The sequence below is a fragment of the Heterodontus francisci genome, unplaced genomic scaffold (assembly GCF_036365525.1).
Source record: "Heterodontus francisci isolate sHetFra1 unplaced genomic scaffold, sHetFra1.hap1 HAP1_SCAFFOLD_51_1, whole genome shotgun sequence".
In the NCBI taxonomy this organism is placed as follows: Eukaryota; Metazoa; Chordata; class Chondrichthyes; order Heterodontiformes; family Heterodontidae; genus Heterodontus; species Heterodontus francisci.
In genome coordinates, this window is record NW_027141937.1 from 655,454 (window position 1) to 662,085 (window position 6,632).

Consider the following 6,632-nt stretch of genomic DNA (forward strand, 5'->3'; position numbering starts at 1 on the left):
GTTCTATGTTCTATGTTTCAGATGAAAGGATTGCATTAATCAATGGATTAGAATGTGGAGAGGCAGGAGAAAATGATGCCATTTTAAGTAGGGGGCCGGGGGTTAGTAGAAACAGACCAGTGCTATTTTACTCTCTATCTCACTCCTTTCTTCTATCTGGCTCATTATCACATCCTCTCTCTCTCTCAGAGCGGTGGGAATCACTGGAACCCACACTTGCTGCTCAGATTGTTTGGTTCCGGGAAAATACAAGGTCCACATCAGATTGACAGGAAGGATAAATGTGATTCAGAGCCAATCATATTCCTTTTGGTGATGTGTGCTCAGCCTTGTTATATCAGCAAAGGCAGCAGGAAATGCAAATCCTGAAGAGTTTTGATAGAGTAAAGAACGAGAAAGTGTTGCCAGTGACAGAAGGGTCAGTAACCAGAGGAAACACATTTAAAGTAATTGACAAAAGAATTCGAGTTGTGATGAGGAGATTGTTTTTTCAGCAGTGTGTTGTTCTGGTCTGGAATGCAATCCTGAAAGGTCAGTGGAAGCAGATTCAATGTTAACTCTGAATGGAATTGGCTATTTATCTGACATGGAAAATCTAACAGGGCAATGGGGGAAAGGACAGGAGTGCGGGATGTGGGATGAGATTACATTAGAGATACAGCACTGAAACAGGCCCTTCGGCCCACCGAGTCTGTGCCGAACATCAACCACCCATTTATACTAATCCTACATTGCTACCAAACATCCCCACCTGTCCCTATATTTCCCAACCACCTACCTACATAAGTGACAATTTATAATGGCCAATTTACCTATCAACCGACAAGTCTTTTGGCTTGTGGGAGGAAACCGGAGCACCCGGAGAAAACCCACGCAGACACAGGGAGAACTTGCAAACTCCACACTGGCAGTACCTGGAATCGAACCCGGGTCCTTGGAGCTGTGAGGCTGCGGTGCTAACCACTGCGCCACTGTGCCGCCCTTAATAGAATAGCTCTGTTAAATATCAAGCAAATGCACAGTAAAAAGGTTCAGTGCTTGGACCTCAGTTATTTTCACTCTGTCAATGGCAGAGAAGGCTCGAGGAACCATGTGGCTGCTTCTCATGTTCTTCACAGTGTCCAGAATAAAGTGTAACATGACACTGATTTCCAGATGGCCGACACAAATGCAACGCACATCTTTTCTGGAAACATCACATTTAAAGTGAGAATCTAATCATAAGGCACGGACGGGATTGAATCCGTGATCTTCAGTTTCCGAGACTGACGCCTTACCACTTGGCCACCATGCCTTTTATTAATGAACACCTGAGGCTCCAGAGGAGGATTTGTGATTCTTTTTCAATTTGGTTGAAACAGCATCGAGAAACATGCACAGAAATAAAGAGGGATTGTGGAATGGGTAACAGATCAGCCTCATTTACATCATCAGCATCATGAAATCTTCATTCAGACGTTCCATTCCCATCCTCAGCTTTTCTCACATCTGTGCAATAATATAAGAGTGGACATTGGGTTGTTACTGGGCAGATTATATAAATAGACTATGTGCATCATCACAGGAAGTGATGTAATATAATCTGTGTGGCACCTCATGGAGAGTTGTCGATGAAACCTTCAATGCAAGGTGTGTAGAGTAAACTCAGGTTATTTTAACTGTCAGATTCTTATAAATTCTGTACTAAGCCTTGACAGATATCAGAATATTATATGGGGCCACAGTAAACCAAAGCGAAGATGGAGAAATCTTTGCCTGCACCTTTGAAAAGGTCACTGGACTGGACCAAGCCGAGGACTGGCCGAGATGGTTCCAGAGATTTGCAAGGTATCGTACTGCATCGGGTCTCGTGCAGAAGCCAGACATGGAACAGGTCAGTACGCTATTGTCTGCAATGGAGGGAGTGTGCAGGCAACATCCTCATGAAGAACAGAAGGCTACATGTGAAGAAGTTATTAAGGCACTCAAGACATATTTTAATTGAGGAAAAAATGTCATCGTGGAGCCAAAGTTCAAATGCTGCATTTGCTGACAACGCAACCACCAGGTGACGCTGTACTAGCACATGCGCAAATGCAGCCTCTTCCACTGAAACGTCACTGTCTGTGACATTCAGGCAGCTGCCTGGATTAAAGATGGAGCTACTCAATTTATCACAGAAAACAACTTCGACCCAAAAATCCCCTCAAAGTTTGCCATCGCCGCCTCCGTCCCACCCCAACAGTCCCCCGTTACCTCTTGCGCATTCGCGTTATATAGTACCAAGTCATCTTAATTCACCTAAAGTGAATTACTTTCGGAGCAGTGACTGTCATTTCATAAGCAAATATGGCACATATCTACACAATGGACATGTTTTGGTTGATACTCGGAGAACGTTGCGCTGTTTGAAGTCTCATCAGAAGGACAGCACCTCTGACAGTGCTGCACACCCTCTGTAATTCAGTGAGGTTTCATAGAGTCATAGAGTTATACAGCACAGAAACAGGCCCTTCGGCCATCGTGTCCGTGCCGGCCATCAAGTACCTATCTATTCTAATTCCATTTTCCAGCACGTGGCCGTAGCCTTGTATTCTGTGGCGTTTTGAGTGCTCATCTAGATACTTCTTAAATGTTGTGAGGGTTCCTGCCTCTACCACTCCTTCAGGCAATGTGTTCCAGATTCCAACCACCCTCGAGGTGAAACATTTTTTCCTCAAATCCCCTCTAAACAGTGCCATCCCATTCTCCGGACAATCATTCCCCGCTTCCCCCCATCCCACTCTCTGACTGCTCACTCCCCGCTTCACCCACCACCACCCCCATCCTGCTCTCTGGCCGCTCACACTCCAGGCCATGGGCTCTGCCGCTTCCCTCCTCTCGGCCACTCACTCCAACATTGCCCCATCACCCCCCGAGGCTCGCCTTGCTTTCTCGGGTGGTGCGGTGAAGAATGATCGAATATTGGAGCGAGAGGCCGAGAGGAGGGAAGCAGCATGGCTTAGAGCTAGTGTCTGGAGGGACGTAGGGGGGAAGCGGGCCGTGAGTGGACGGAGAGAGGGCAGTGCGGGGGTGAGGGGGGTAGCAAGTGGCCGGAGGGCGGGGGAGCGGGGTAGCGAGGAGCGGGCAGCGAGCGGCCTGGAGTGAGTGGCTGAGAGGGGGTAGAGAGTTTTCCCGCGCATGCGCCACTTCGTCCTGGAAGACGGAGGCTGAGCATGCGCAGCATCTCAGAGCGCAGGAGACTGTTTGTGCATGTGCGCAGCTTGGAGCGCTCTGATGACGTCGGCTGGCTGCTGCATTGTCAGGAATCACTTTGAATTTAATAAGCGTACAAAACAGAAAGGGGAGAGTATTCATTCATTTATCAATGACTTGTACAATCTCACGGAGGATTGTGAATACCGCAACTTAAGGGAAGAGCTGAATGGAGACAGGATTGTGTTCGGGGTATTAGACAACACCCTTTCAGATCATCTACAGTCCAGGGCTGGTCTCACATTAACGAAAGAGTTTCAATTGAGCAGACAAACAGAGGTTAGAAAGTTTAACCAATCCGTTGTCCAAGGGGACAGGGAGAGTCTGATCTCGAGAGTTGCAGACTCAATTGAATTTGTTCAGAAAACAAAAGGAAAAATTAGGGGTAAAAGACAAGAAAGACGGGAAGAGCATCTAGTGGTAGCTGCAACCAATTGCAGTAGGTGTGGCCTCGCCAAAGAAGCTGAGTGTTTTTCCTGCAGAAAGATGGGACACTTTCAGTCAGTGTGTGGCAGTAAAATACCAGCGCTGAATATAATTAAAGGGAAATCCCCAGAGAGCAAAAACATTAATGAAGTACAGGATATCCAAAGTGTGGAAATACATTTTTTAGGTGAAATCCAGGAAATAAAGTGAGAGTTGCTGGACGACAGAAATTCTGAAATATGTTAAGATAGAGGTAGATAGATTCTTGATAAACAAGGGGGTGAAAGGTTATCGGGGGCAGGTGGGAATGTGGAGTTGAGGTTACAATCAGATCAGCCATGATCTTATTGAATGGTGGAGCAGACTCGAGGGGCCGAGTGGTCTACTCCTGCTCCTAATTGGTATGTTTGTATGTAAGAAAACATGTTCTAGACACAATGAGAACTATCATTTGTTTGGAAATGGATTTGAAACCCCCTTTTATCAAAAGGTTATAGAGCTTTAATTTTTCTACAATTAACAGACAAATCTTTGTGGAGTTGAGATTGACAGAAACAATGGGCTGGATTCTATAGAGCCCTCAACGTCGAGATCTGTGGTGGGGGTGGGGTGGGAGCCGCCTGAAGATGGCCCCGGATGAGGCCCGCCATGGACCTCAACGCCGGCAGGGCCTGGCTCGATATTGCCGGCGACGGCGAGACGTTGTGGGGGGACCCCCACCGCTCGGCAACGGGACCACAAACCTGCATTAATTATTATCCCATCAGTTCCTGATATCCAGCTGCGATCTTCAGCCCGGTCACCGGCACTGCCGTGCCTTCGGAGCCCCATCCGGGGAAATGAGGTGCAACACTGGTGGGGAGGGGGGAGAAGGTAAGTTTCTCAGTGTGGGGGAGGGGGGACGGAGTCAAATTAATGTCATGGGTGTAGGGGATGGTGGGAAGGGTTATAGTTTACAGTTTGTGCAGTTTTGGGCGGAAGGTCAGATGGTAAAGGTAGGTTTTGGGAGGGAAGGGCAAATAATTAATTTAACTGTTATTGGGGGGATGGGAGAGAGGCAAAAGCAATGTATTTATTTCATTTCATTTCATCTTCCTTTAAATATTTTCCAGTCGGACTAACAGCCCTTTAAAAATGGCTGACACTCCAGTACAGTACTACGGCAGTGCTGCACTGTCAGAAATGCTGTTTTTCAGGTGAGACAGAAAACTGAGGATCCCTCTGCCCTCTCAGGTGGATGTTAAAGGTACCATGGCACTATTTCAGAGAATAGAAGGGGAATTATTTCTGGGGTACTGGTCATTGTTTAACCCTGAATCAACATCACTTAAAAACAGATTATCTCGTTTTTATCACGTTGTTGTTTCTGGGAGCTTGCTGTGCGCACATTGGCCACCATGTTTCCTACATGACCACAGTGACTACACTTGGAAAGTCCTTCATTGGCTGTAAAAGGCTTTGCAACGTCCTGTGGTCGTGAAATGCAAGTCTTGCTTTTTCCATTGTTATCAATGTCATTGTGATCAAAAGATAGGATTCGTGAGCACAAAATTTAAATCAATTTCGATTAAAATAATGTAAAAGCATCTATATTCTTGCACTGTACTTAATAATCTCCATCTTCCTATCCTTGCAGAGTGCAATGTCATCGACCCTGAAATTGATTCCACAATCTCATGGAATCACAGAGTCAGAGAATGTTTAAGGCACAGAAAGAGGCCACTTGACCCATCGTGTCTGTTCCACAAACAATTTCAGCCCAGCTCTGATGAAAGGTCACAGATCTGAAACGTTAACTCTGTTTCTCTCTCCACAGGTGCTGCCAGACCTGCTGAGTATTTCCAGCATTTTCTGTTTTTATTTCAGATTTCCAGTATCTGCAGTATTTTGCTTCTGTGTTACTTTGAAAGTTAAAACTGACCCACCTGTCGACAATTCACACTGGGGTCTCCCATGAAATGGTTCTGTGTAATGTTGTTAGAATGAATGCAGACTCCGAGCACAGAGCTTCCTGTGGGGAATTGGGGATATGAAAACCAGCAGACTGCAGGAATTTCCACTGGGAGCACAAATTCACAAAATCTACCTTTTATATATCGATTCAATTTAATTGTCCTTCTGGAAAATTATTTTGAAGCAATTTAAACATCAACCCACAGCTCCATGACTGGGTCAATTATGAGGTCATCCTCTGACAGGTCATGTGACAGCTGGAGCCACAAGACATCAGAACTAGATTTGTGACTGGATTAAAACCCGGAATCCTGTCACAATGGCTTTTCAAATAAAGCTGTTGCTGTTTGAAAACACAGCAGTTAAACTTTCTGCCTGACCATGAGGGGAGCTAGGGAGAAATTTACAAAACTCAATCCTTCAACAAAATAGTTCAAAAATCATTCATATCGAAATCATGTGAGGATTCATATGCAGTAGAGAAACAAGCAGAATACAGAAAGTACAGAGGAGAGCTGAAAAAGGAAATGAGATCAGCAAGAGAATGTATGAGAAAAGATTAGCGGGTCACATAACTGGGAACACTGAAGTCTTTTACCAACATATGGACAGACAATGAAAGGGTGGGTCAATAAGGAGATCCTGTGGAGGCAGAGGGTGTGGCTGAGATACTAATTAAGTACATTTCATCTGGCATCACAAAATGAGCGGATGCTGCAAATGTCACATTAAAGGAGGAGGAAGTGAGAAAATTGGACGGAATGAAAATAGATAAAGCGGAGACAATTACAAGGTTGGCAGCTCTCACAGTAGAAAAGTCACCCAGTTTGAATGGGCTGCATCCTGGGTTGCTGAGGGAAGTAAGGTTGGAAATAGCGGAGACTCGAACCACAATCTTTCAATCCTCCTTGAATATGGGAATCATGCCAGAGGACTGGAGGAATCTCCTCAAGATTCCACATGAATCAGTGTCCATAATTCAACTTTACATATTTAAACCATGTTTACAAAAACAGTAG

The 6,632-nt window shown here is 45.4% G+C and overlaps 1 non-coding gene across 1 annotated transcript; it reads right to left on the bottom strand.

The window, feature by feature from the left end:
* Nucleotides 1–1,223: 1,223 nt before the first annotated feature.
* trnap-cgg (transfer RNA proline (anticodon CGG)) lies at nucleotides 1,224–1,294 on the bottom strand. The gene has a single exon. It is a non-coding gene; the product is annotated as a tRNA-Pro (tRNA).
* Nucleotides 1,295–6,632: the final 5,338 nt, after the last annotated feature.